The 13893-nt window shown below is 37.6% G+C and overlaps 1 protein-coding gene across 14 annotated transcripts in view; it reads left to right on the forward strand.

Annotated features, from left to right (window-relative positions):
* Positions 1 to 13893, forward strand: part of RASAL2 (RAS protein activator like 2) — a 388065-nt gene that overhangs the window by 254095 nt on the left and 120077 nt on the right. The gene's annotated exons all lie outside the window — the stretch shown is intronic.

Raw genomic sequence — 13893 nt, forward strand, 5'->3', positions numbered from 1 at the left:
TCTTTAATTTTTATAACCACAAGTGGTTTTCAAGCACTGATCAACATAAACTAGAAACAGAAGTGATGTGAGATTAGACACCTCATTCTGAATTTTGCTTTTAGTTGTCAAAATAATTGATACAAAACTTGATGCATCAAAGGTCATTCCTTATTCCAGAAAATGTAAAATAATATTAAGGACAAAAAAGTCTAAAGCAAGAAATGTCTCTGTAGAAACATAGTTAAAACACTCTCAGTGGGTGTATGTAAAGACTTCTCGTGCACCAAAGGAGAGTGGGGCGCTTTCTTACAAATGCCGGGCAAACGTCATGCAGAGTCTGTAACAGCAGGTACTTCATGAGCCACAAATAGAAAAGCACTCATTTGGATAAGGAAGTGACCACGCACTTAACAATGACCAATCTACAGTAGAAGCCATTTCAGAGACCATCTTGTCTTGCAGTTACCCATTGTGGTCACTTAATCAAAGTCACTAGGCATGAAGTTGGAGGCAGCCTGAGATGGCCCTAATTGATAATTGAACCACCAGCTGTGGCTCTCATGGATTGCTGAAGACAGGAATCAGAATGATCCAGGCTTCATAGTGTTTTGCTTTTGGTTAACCTGCTTTTGCCCTCACTCCACCTGAATGGCTGAGTATATCCCATACTTTAATATTTCATACCCCTCAGTCAATAGTTATTAAGTTATTTCTTTTCAGGGAAGCAGTGTATCATTGTCCTAGAAAGAACACTGGATTCAGAGGCAGAAGATTGAAATTGAGCTCTTCCATTAGCAAACCAGCTGAGTTTCCTTATTTGTAGCATTTAGGCTTTGAATTGATTGATTGCTAAGATAATTTTTCTGCTCTAAAGCTTTATGTATGTGTGTGCTTTAAAAATGAAGATTTTCTTTTTTAAGTTTGATTGAATTATAGTTGGTTTACAATGTTGTGATAATTTCTGCTGTACAACAAAGTGATTTAGTCATACTTATACACGTATCCACTTGTTTTCAGATTCTTTTTCCCATGTAGGTTATTACAGAGTATTGGGTAGAGTTCTATGGGGTATGTGTTAATGCTTTGTGAAATTATTTTTCTCTTTTGCTCATTTTTTTATTGAGTCATTATGGTCTTTCTATTGATATGTCAGAGTTCTTTTTAAGTTCTTGATAGTAACCCTTCAACAGTTGTATGTATTGTAAATATATTCTCAGTTTGTAGCTAGTTTTTTTACTTTTTTTAAGGTTATTGGATAGACAAAAATTCATAATTTTGTATAGACAAACCTATTAATCTTTTATAGTCAATATTTCTTGTTTCTTGTTTACAAAATTATTTCCTATCCCAAGGTCTCTTTATTAGGAGTTTTTAATTTTTATTCTTGAATTTTAAGTCCTTACTCCACCAGGAGTTGGTTTTTAGATGTTTATACTTTTTTTCATATTGACAACTTTTTCCTGACATATTTATTGACCAGTCTTTCTTTCCCCCCAGGATTCTAACAGCACCCCTATCTGTCATACATGAAGCTTCATTTTTGCTTTAAATGTCTTAAATTTTTTCTTATTCGGCTTATTCCTAGTTTATAGTTTCTTTCTTTGTTTTTGAATGGGATCTTTTCTCATTTTAATTTTTCTAGTTGGCAGTTGCTGGTATATAAGGAATCTCTCACTTTCTGTATAATTATCTTTATTCTAATCATCTTACTAAATCCTTTTATCATTTTTCAGTTGAGTGTCTTATCCCCTGTTGCCATCCTCACTTAGAGATAGACCTTATTTTCTGCAAATACTTACCATTTGTTTTTCTTTCTGATGTTTGTATCCCTTATTACTCATCTTGTCTTATCACATTGGGTAGGACCTCTTCCCAGTAACATGTAATGAGCCTGGTGAGCTTACATCCTGTTAAAAAATAGAGCTGGTAGTGGATGTCTTTATGTTGATCCTAACCTTCATAAAATGTTTTTAATGTTTCACATTTGTGTATAATATTACTACTGGTTTTTATATCCTTTAATAAATTAAGAAAGTTTCGGTCTATTCCGAATATTCTACATTTACCTTCAGGAGAGGTACTGGATATTATCACCTGCCTTTTCAGCATCTCCTGATGTGGTCATTTGGCTTTTATCTGTCATAATAATATACTTAAATGGTTATTTATTTCTCTTAAGTCACAGGTAGAAAACTAGGAAGACTAAGTCTAGAGGGTCATTGATAATATAAACATTGACCCTTCCTGTGTTCTCGAAAACCCTTAGAATGTATGTAGTTGTTATCCAGCACACAGACCTTGTGCTTAACCTTTTACTCCGCTTATCTAATTTTATTTTACTAAACATCAGTAATGAGTTTCTCAAGAGAGTTAAAGTTTTATTATTTATTAATGATCTGCAGAAAAACCCGGGAATCTCTCTTCATGCTAACTGAACACACCACTGCTGACACATAAGGAAACATTTAAGGAGAGCATTGCAGTGATTTATTACCATAGGTTCTATACCACAGCCAGATGATGATATCTTTAGGTAAACTATGAATGACTCTGTGGGACTTTGATAAACCCTTGACTGTGTTACTGCTGTTGAATTACATTCTTATGACTGTGACAGCTGCTTTTGCCCCAAACCTCAAGATCTTTTCAGTATGTTAGACCTTAATAAAATAGAGAAAACAAGATAGATTTGTGTTTGTAATTTTGTGTTATTTTTCTTAAAGATAGCCCACAAAGAGAACAAGCTTTAGGTCCCTCACCCCCTAGGGCTGCTTCTGCTTGTAAGCCAAGAGAACAGGGAGAGGGAGTTGTTTTCTGCAGTCCTAGCCCCCACCTGTGCTGTAACTTCTAGAAAGCTGATCTCTAATAATGTGATGGGGAGCCAATAGTTTTTCAAATTACTTTCAGTAATTAAACAGTCCATTAATCTAATTCAATTTAAAATTTTATCTAATATTCAGATTAACTCCCCTCCCACCAACCCACCTTGAGTGGGAGGTGCCCAGCCGATTGTTTCACTCCTTCCATCCTTCTCCCTTCCTTTTTCTGCTTCTAGCTTAGCTGGCATTGGAGGTAGAAAAGGGGATTGGGAAAAGGGACACAAGTTTTTACTTATCCAGACATATAATTACAAGGCTATGGGCTGCCTCACTGCTGAATCTTGGTCAGTGTATTATTTTGCTAAGGCTGCTGTAAAAAATAAATAAAAATAAAAATTACTACCAACTGGGTGCCTTAATCAACAAACATGTATTGTCTCATGGTTCTGGAGGCTGAAAGTCCAAGATTAAGATGTCAGCGGGATTGCTTCCTTCTGAGGGCTATGGGAGATACTTTGTTCCTTGCCTAGTTTTCTGGCAGTCTGTGACATTCCTAGGCTTGTAGAAACATACCCCAGTCTGTGCCTTCATCTTCATGAGGTGTTATCTCTTCATGCGTTTGTGTCTAAATTTCTCCATTCTATTAGGGTATCAGCAGTATCGGATTAAGGTTCCCTCTCAAGACCTCATCTTAACCAGTTACATAAGTAATGGCCCTATTTCCAAATAAGGTCTTGTCCTAGGGTACCAGGGGTTAGGACTTCAGCTTAAGAATTTTTAGGAAGCACCGTTAAAACATAGTTTTTGCCCTTCCCTCCCTTCTCCACTGCCTTTCTCCAGAAGGTTACTGTCTCAGCTGTCTCACCTGCAATGAATTACTGGTCAGACACACCCAGTCTTTATAAGTGATTCCTTTGGTGCTTCTTTATTAGGTTGGAGGGGAAGATGGATAGACAGGGAGAGCACTCCTTTCTAGACCAGCACTGACATTTTGGAAGATAATCCTTAAATCTTCCCCCCCCCCCCACCCCCGCTTCTTGTAAGGACTGAGAACTAGAGATATTAGAAGCCACCACCCAGTAACCCCGAGGAGGATCCTGGCTCCAGTTGTTTCTCACTTTCTTTGAAGTGTAGGGATACTGAATCCACTTTGGGTTTATCTCAAACATAGGGGACATAGGAAATAGCCTACACAGTGTTCTCTTTGACAGGGAGGGAGGGAGTGAATCCTCTCAGTCTGTGTACAAAGTAGGGGGGTAGATTGTTGAGGCAACGATAACCTACCATTCCATCAATAGTAGTAAAGTACTCTCCTCTTCTTCTTCAGATGGTACTTACGTATTTTTTTAATTTACTCTTCACTAGGGATCAGCTTAGTTTAAATGAGAAAGCCCTTAAGGATACTTTTTTTCCCTAAATCTGGATGATAAGGGTAGATCCTCAGAGAAGTATAGACCATGAGCTTCTTGAGAAGAAACTTTTCTGATTCTTTTAGGTACCATGATTTTATGTATTCCATTTTTGTATGGACCCTCCCAGGTAGATACTACTAAAGAAGTTCTGCCTTTAAAACTCACTTAAATGGAGCATGTTTTGCATATCTACTGCTGCAACTGTTTATTCCAGTCCAATTCATTCTTATATTAAAGCCCAATTTGCAACTTAAAATTCTAATCAAAAGGAAATTAAAGACTTGATTGCAGTGTTTGTTTTCTAGGCCTGTCTGTGTACGGTCTTTTAACAATCCAAGTGAAAATGAATCTATTAAAAGTTTTTAATAGTTTGATTTTTTTAATGAAAAAAAAAGACGTGAAACCCCTTGATTTTTTTTGAGTTGCTTAAACATTTCTGTAATAATATATATATTTATTTTCATAATAATCATTATATACCCATAATCATTAGTACCCAGTAACTTTTATCAGGTACCACATGGCCAAAATTAGGTTTTCTCTCCCTCCTCTCTCTCTCTCTCTCTTTTTGGCCGCACATGTGACATGTGGAAATTCTCAAGCCAGGGCTCAAACTCATGCCACAGCAGTGACAACACTGGATTCTTAACCCACTGAGCGACATAGGAACTCCTAGGTTGTCTCTTAAATCTACCAAACAGATTTTTTCCTCTGTCATGTAACATTCCCTAACTTTAAAAACATTACTTAAAATGATGGATAAAAATTGACATGGTTTCCCACTCTAAAATTATTAGCAGTGGCAAGTTTTCAAGCATAGCATCAAACAGCCTCATTAAAATGCCCGTAGGGTCAAACAGCCTGTCCCTGATCAGGCATAGAAAAATATTTTCATTTATGCATTCATTTAACAGATATTAAGTACTTCTTCTGTGCTAAGTGTTGCACTAACATCCCTTTTGTTAAGATATACCTGTTAAAAATAATCAGACTGTCAGAATCACTTATTGGTGGAAAGAAATAAAATGAATTATATGTGTAGTATATGAAATTCCAAGTTTATCTTTTCATACCTTCATTTTAGAAACTATGGGATCTGGCTTCCTGATCCTGGTGGGATCTTTGGATTCCTACACAATTTATTTACCCTTGTTGTGGTCTCTCAGATCACTGAGCAGTGAAAACAATTTTAGTTCCCACTTAATGACTATTCACATTTCAAGCCTCTCCTAAAATATCTAAAAATTTCATAGGCGAACACTCTAATATGGAACGTGTTTAAGAGTATCAGCTCTGGAATAGGAATGTCTAAGTCCTGGCACCCCCACCCCCAGCCCCTTACTGGCTCTGTGACTTTGTCACCTCTCTAAACTTCAGTTTTCTTTAAACCGTAGTTTCCCCCCATGTATCAAGTGGGGAAAATATTACTACCACACAGGGTTTTGTTATGAGGAAAACATGAGATGAAACGTGTTGACTGAAAAACAAAAGCTCTATCTGAGGGCCGCGAGTTAGGTTTAATTGGGGTGCAAGATGAGGACTATAGTCGGGGAGAGAGCCTCTAAGAGCCCTGAGGAATGGCTCTGAAGGGATGGTGGGGAAGTCAGTACATAGGTGATTTTGGTGAAGAGTAATACAGGTGGAGTTACCATGGTGGCTTAGTGGAAGTGAATCTGACTAGCATCCATGAGTACACAGGTTCGATCCCTGGCCTTGCTCAGTGGGTTAAGGATCTGGTGTTGCTGTGAGCTGTGGTGTAGGCTGCAGATGCAGCTCCGATTCACCCCTCAGCCCCTGGCCTGGGAACCTCCATATGCCGTGGGTGTGGCCCTAAAAACACACACACACACACACACACACACACACACAAAATGCTATCAAACACACGTTTTTACAGAAGGCTGCTGCTAGTCTCATGAAGGTTACTGCTAATCACGAGCAGATGTCTCCATTAATGATTTGATTGCTTTTTCAGCTATGAGAAAATGCAAGAATTTGGGCTCATAAAATCTTCCCCTGAAAATATCTATTGAAAGGCCAGTTCTACTAGTTTTTCCCAGAGCACGGTGCCTCATTCCTGATTTTCACCCTAAACTCGTCTCAGGGTGTGTTTCGGGTGAAGATCCGTGGAGATCAGTTAGGGTGAAGTCAGTGACTGCAGTGGTTAGTGACTTAATTCTTGTAGAGCCAGATGGCAAGTGCCAATTTTTAGTTGGCACATGTAAAGCACTCCATGTACTACCAGTACCTTATAAATGCACAATATATTTGATCTTTTATTATTCATGATACAAATGTTCAAACTATTGCTGGTCCTCTGCATAAAATAGATAAAGAAGATATTGCCCTAGTGATTTTCAGTTTACTTGCATAGCAGTGATAATCTTAGATGTGTAGGTTTATCCATCCGTCTGTCCACTCACTCAGTAGATACTGAGGGGCTATTTGCTTGATATTGTATGAGATACTAAATAATAGATTCCAGAAAGTGCTTTGAGTACAATTAGTTGTAAAGTTTAACTTTATTTTAGGGGAAAATAATTTAAGAATAATTATACTTTAGCCACTTTCTGGATCTTTCTGAGGAGTTATCTGTTCATTAACTACAGTTATCACTTTATTTACATTTTCTCCCTTTAAAGAATAGCTTTGGTGTTCAAGAAACTGATTATCTTTTTTTTTTTTTTAATGAAGTTCCCAGGCTAGGGATCAGATCCAAACCAAAGCCGTTGCCTAAGCTGTAGCTGCGGCAACACCAGATCCTTAACCCACTGTGCTGGGCCAGGGATCGAACCTGTGTCCCAGCACTCCCAAAATGCCACCAATCCCATTGTGCCACAGTGGGAACTCCTGATTATCTTAATTCTAGATAGTCGTCAACTTCCTCAAACAAAATCTGCCATTAGTCTTTGTTAAGTTCCTTTGTAAGCTTCTGTTTTATAAGTTTCCTAATAGTCCTTTTTTAAAAAAAACTGCTTTACATTTTTTTTGTATTTTGATTTTCTTTTTTTAATGAATTTTATTACATTTATAGTTGTACAATGATCAAAAACTGCTTTACCTTTTGATACCCCTTTTCACCGGAAAATAGCAAAGCACCTTCTATTACATGTTTTAAATAATCATGCAATAGAAATGGCTCTTATAATATTAACATCCTTGTTTTTCTGTGGCTTCACATATCAAAATAATCCAGCTTCATTCTTTCTTTGGCTCTAACCATAACATAATATTTCTAGCAAGTGAAAACAATGGGTGAGTGCATTCATTGATATATAACTTATATGTAAGTGGTTGGAGGATTATATAATATATGTATATGCATATACATATATGTATATATGCATACACATGCATATATACATACATATGTTTATGGGGTACCTTTTAATGTAATGAGCCAAAAACTTTGTAATATTCAACTCTGTTCCTATTACAGTAAAATGTCTCTTCACCAAAATATAAGAGTTATGATTTGACCTTTATTTGCTTTAAGCTTTTTCAAGGCAAAAGGTTGTGTATATTCAAAGGAATATCATGATGGAAATGCATTCACTTTACTTATTCTTTTAGTGCCTTTTTAAAAAAGTGAGTTATTCCTACTTCCAGTCCTTTATCACAACAATGTATTCAGTATTAATAAATTCACTAGTAATCCTTTATCAAAAATATGCTGGACCTTATGTTTATATGATATAAACTCTGAATTATACTTGTATTCAGTACTTGTGATTTCTCAGTCACTGTTGCTTGTAAACAGTTTGTTTTTCAAATAAAGGACTTTGATACTGAAATAGAGTGTGTATAGTAGATTTTCACATAGAGGCATATTTAATTTTATCCTTAAAATACCCACCAACAGCAGTTTTCAATTTTTTGCCTTTCATAATTGTTCTGAATTATATAAGAGAATGCCCTTTGTTTTGGAAAACCAGTGCTGAAGCCATTGGCAGTAAAGGGCATAATGTCTCCAACTTTCTCAAATGGTTTAAAAAATGCATACATATATGTGCATATATATATATATAGAAAGAATGGTCAGTGTTTCCATCATGGCACAGTGGAAACGAATCCGACTAGGAACCATGAGGTTGCGGGTTCGATCCCTGGCCTCGCTCAGTGGGTTAAGGATCCAGCATTGCCGTGAGTTGTCGTGCAGACGAGGCTTGGATCTGGCATTGCTGTGGCTGTGGCGTAGGCCTGCAGCTACAGCTCTGATTAGACCGCTAGCCTGGGAACCTCCATATGCCATGGGTGTGGCCGTAAAAAGACAAAAGAAAAAAGAAAGAAAGAATGGTCAAGCAGAAGTAGTAAAATGTAAACAGTTGGTGAATCTGAATAAAAGATACGTAAGAGTTCCTTGTAGTCTTCTTTTACCTTTTTTGTTTTATAGTTTAAGTTTTAAGCTATATCAAAATATAAAGTCCACTCCTCCTCCCCAAATAAAACTAACTTCTGCCAACTTTAGTTATTAATTTAGGGAAAGATCTCTTGTTATGTATTACCTGCCTTTTCCACTCCTGAGTATCTAGTATTACTCTTTTCCTGTGTGTAGGAGTAATAGAGCAGGAGAAAAGAGACTGATTCAGTAGTTTTGGCTTTTTCAAGAAGGGTGGAAATCCTGGAAGAATTGGGAGGAAAACATGGAACTTGTAAAATTAAAAATAATGCTTTCCTGCTGTAGCATTTAAATTTTTCTGGTGTAGAAAAAGTAGACTACATGATTTATATATATATATATATATATATTTTTTTTTTTTTTTTTTTTTTTAAAGGCCTCACCCACAGCAGATGGAGGTTCCCAGGCTAGGGGTCTAATCAGAGCTGTAGCTGCAGGCCTACGCCACAGCCACAGCAGCACAGGATCCAAGCTGCGTCTGCGACCTACACCATAGCTCACAGCAAGGCCGGACCCTTAACGCACTGAGCAAGGCCAGAGATTGAACCCGAAACTTCATGGTTCCTAGTCGGATATGTTTCTGCTGCACCATGACAGGAACTCCACTACAGGATACATCTTATTTGGATATCCTTTTAAAGTGTAAGGCATAAGAATTTGTACAAAAATATTCACAGCAGCATTATTTATAATATTAAAAAGTGAAAACAACCCAAGAATACTGTTCAGCCATTAAAAAGAATGAAATAGTGATACATGCTACGAACTAAATGAAAGAAGTCGGGTGAAAAACGTCGCACATTATGTGAGTTTATTTGTATGAAATGCCCACAATAGGAAAATTCATAAAAACAAGACATGTATCCTCTTCCTTGCCTATCCTCTTCCTTGCCACTGTTCACCAGCTACTACAATATATATTTTCCTTTTCTTTTTTTTTTTTTTGCTTTTTACGTTTTAGGGCCACACCTGAGGCATATGGAAGTTCCCAGCCTAGGGGTCTAATTGGAGCTGTAGCTACTGGCCTACCTCACAGCCACAGCAACGCAGGATCTGACACGCATCTGCAACCTACACCACAGCTCCGAACCCTGCCGGATCGTTAACCCACTGAGCGAGGCCAGAGATCAAACCCGCGGCCTCATCATGGGTACTAGTCTGGTTTGTTATTACTGAGCCACAATGGGAACTCCCTATATTTTACTTTTTTTTTTTTGTCTTTTTGCCATTTCTTGGGCCGCTCCCGCGGCATATGGAGGTTCCCAGGCTAGGGGTTGAATCGGAGCTGTAGCCACCGGCCTACACCAGAGCCACAGCAACGCGGGATCGAGCCGTGTCTGCAACCTACACCACAGCTCACGGCAACGCCGGATCCTTAACCCACTGAGCAAGGGCAGGGACCGAACCTGCAACCTCATGGTTCCTAGTCAGATTCGTTAACCACTGCTCCACGACGGGAACTCCTATTTTACTTTTTAAATCTCGTGTATTGTTTACCTCTTCCTCATAGAATAGAAACTTCAAGAGGGCAGAGATTTCGTCTCTTTCATTCACAGCTGTATCCAGGGCTTAGAACAGTGCTTAGCACTTCTCACTAATGTTGTCAAACAAGTGACTCTGAAAGCATACGAACAGGCAGCTATAACACAAATCAGGAATGTTAAGTAATTGAAGAGAGAGCTACATGTTTTATACTCTATATTCAAATAAAAATTGTTTCCTATAAGACCATGAGACTAAGGAAGTGCGAGGAAAATATAACTTGTTTTTTTAGTGTCTTGAAAGTAAAATAATGACAGTTCTTCATTTATAAAGCAAAACTTTATTTGACCCAGGCAAATAATTATTTTAGAGATCTACCCATATACTGATTACTCAAAAGATGTTTACTTAATGTGCCTAAATCAAAAGTCAGTAAACTATAGCCCACAGCTTTCTCTTTTTTTTTCCTTAATAAATAAAGTTATATCGGAATACAGCCATGCCCCTTCATCTACATATTGCCTGTGATTGATTTTGTTTTGTAATAGTAGAAGTAAAATAGTTGTGAGGGAGACCATATGACCCACAAAGTCTAAAATGTGTGCCTGTCTGGCCTTGCAGAGAAGAAGTTTGCTAACCCCTGCCTGAATTAGTCCTTGTAGGATAGAGATTCGTATAGCAGGGAACCTTGACCAAACATTCAGAAGCTTAAATTTCATTTCTGTGACTACTTATGTTACCTTGAATAAGTTAAGTTTTATGATCTTTGATTTTCTCATCCGTAAAATGAAGATAATACCTATCTTACATTGCTCTTGGAGAATTTTATTTTTTTGGAGTTCCCGTCATGGCGCAGCGGAAAAAAAATCCGACTTGGAACCATGAGGTTGCGGGTTTGATCCCTGGCCTCGCTCGGTGGGTTAAGGGTCTGGTGTTGCTGTGAGCTGTGGTGTAGGTTGCAGACGTGGCTCAGATCCTGCGTTGCTGTGGCTGTGGTATAGGCCAGCAGCTAGAGGCTCTGACTTGACCCCTAGCCTGGGAACCTCCATATGCCATGGGTGAGGCCTAAAAAAAAAAAAAAAAAAAAAATTATTTTACTTTTTTTTTAAATTAAAGTGTAGATGATTTACAATGTCATGCTAATTTCTGCTGTATAGCAAAGTGACCCAGCCACACATATACACATTCCCTTTTTTATATTATTTTCCATCAGGGTCTATCCTAACAGACTGGAAATAGTTCCCAGTGCCTGTTTAAGAATTTTAAATGATGATGTGAAAAAAAGAATGTATACATGTATGTGTAACTGGGTCATCCTGCTGTACAGTAGAAAATTGACGGAACACTGTAACCAGCTATAATGGAAAAAAATAAAAATCATTAAAAAAATGAAAACAGGAAATTAGTAGAGAAAATCAACGAAACTGAAAAAAAAAAAAAAGAATTTTAAATGAGATGTATGTAGAGCACTTACCGAAGTGCCTAGAAAACTCTTTAGTAAGTTGCAGCACATTAAGTAATGTGCCAAGTACATATATACTTACAGGGAAATATAAATGCCCTCAAGTAGAAACTTTCAATCACATTTTCTAGATACTTTCAATATTTTTATTGAAAGTATGAGTAAAATAAATATAATAAGTAAAATCAACAAATGTTGAATAAGTACTTGTTACATGTCAGGCACATGATAAACCACCAAAATGAATGGGATTTGGTGATTTGTTGAGAAAATTATAGCCAAACATTATTTCTTAACTGAGAGTCCTACTATTTTGATGTTCTTTACTCATATTTTAGTAAAATGTACAGTCCACTATCTAGAATGGTTATATCTTCAGGTAGATTTCGTGGCTTTATCTGTAAGGGAAATTTTACATAAAGAGGACTAATTCATACTATGTTCTGATTGTGAGCAGAGAAAAACATTGTGATGTCCCATGTTTTATGACAAAATTTCAATCCAGAACTTTTTCTTGGGTGCCTCCTTTCCTGACTGTCTGTTTATAGAAGGCATGTTTATTGTACTGTATTATTTTGATGATGCCCTTTTGCCTATGCTTCCTTTTTTTTTGCTAAAATAAATAGAATGATTTATTTTTTTCCTTAACTTGATTTTATTTTGGTTGTTGATTTGGAGACTAGTGGTATGGATCCTTACGTCAGGAATATGTGGGATTCTCTGAGTTTCTGTTGTGGCTCAGTGTGTTAAGAACCTAGCTAGTACCCATGAGCATGCACGTTCAATCCCTGGCCTCACTCATTGTGTTAAAGATCCAGCATTGCTGCAAGCTGTGGCGTAGGTCGTAGATGGGTTCTGATCTGGCATTGCTGTGGCTGTGGCACATTGGACCCCTAGCCTGGGAACTTACATATGCCATGGGTGTGGCCCTAAAAAGACAAAAAAATTAAGGAATATGTGGGATTCTTTTTTATTAATCTGTCTTTGGTATATGGAATCATAATCTTTTAGTAATATATCATTCAATGAACATTTATTAATCAGCCACTATATATGAGGCATTAATTTTTTTTTTTTTTTTGTAATTAGTAGAACATAGTTTTTGCCTTCTAAAGGCACAAGGTATGGTGGAGGAATCACTACCCAACAAATAATTTCAATAAAGTAAATAGGAGTAATAACAGTGAAAGTATGGATGAGAAAGCTATTAAGTCTACATTAAGGTGTCAGGGAAGAGCTGGAGAGGTGGTATTTAAGCTGAATCTCAATGGATCAGTTCAGAGTTGTGAAGTGTATATGGCAAAAGGACGTATCCTAATCAAACAGCAAAAATTGGGGAGTTCCCGCGGTGGCTCAGTGGTTAACAAACCTGACTAGGAACCATGAGGTTGCGGGTTCGATCCCTGGCCTCGCATGGTAGGTTAAAGATCTGGCGTTGCTGTGAGCTGTGGTGTAGGTCTCAGAGGTGGCTCAGATCCATCATTGCTGTGGCTCTGGCATAGGCCAGCAGCTACAGCTCCGATTAGACCCCTAACCTAGGAACCTCCATATGCTGCAGGTGTGGCCCTAAAAAGACAAAAAAAAAAAAAAATTTTTTTGAATACCCACTGTGTGCCAGATGATGCTCATAGTGGGGATATAGCAATGAACAAAGCATATGAATTTTTCCTGCTCTTGTGTAGATTACTTTTTTGTGTAGAACATACAAAGGCATGAGATTGAGGTAAGTAGTACAGCATGGCAGAGCCAAGGAGAGTCTAGGGGCCCATACCAAGAAAGAAACAGGAGCCAAAAAGTTTGAACTTGATTCTCTAGGCCAATAGTTTCAACCCAGGAGCTACAGAGATACTGATGGGTTATAAAAAGTTATCACAAAGGAATTATCTGGAGCTCCTGTCATGGCTCAGTGGTTAACAAACCCGACTAGGATCCACGAAGATGCAGGTTCGATCCCTGGCTTTGCTCAGTTGGTTAGGAATCTGGTGTTGCTGTGAGCTGTGGTGTGGATCACGGAGGCAGCTTGGATTGCTGTGGCTGTGTTGTAGGCCAGTAGCTATAGCTCCGATTCAACCCCTAGTCTGGGAACTTCTGTATGCCGCAGGTGTGGCCCTGAAAAGACCAAAAAAAAAAAAAAAAAAAAAGAAGAAGAAGAAAGTGATTATCAGCCCATGCTTACGCTTACCAAGCAAGACATTTCAATAAAGTGTCTTCTATACATATTTATCACTATTTTTCAATTTAATATAGTTATTTTGAGTAATAAAATATAGGCTTATTTAAACATTATGAATTCATTATACTTTTTCACATTCTTATCTTCTCAATCAGTTGGTACTG

The sequence above is a fragment of the Sus scrofa genome, chromosome 9, assembly GCF_054392235.1.
Source record: "Sus scrofa isolate SSC_HxYL_T2T_F1_AM1 chromosome 9, Sscrofa_HxYL_maternal_Yorkshire_Landrace_v2.0, whole genome shotgun sequence".
NCBI lineage: Eukaryota > Metazoa > Chordata > Mammalia > Artiodactyla > Suidae > Sus > Sus scrofa.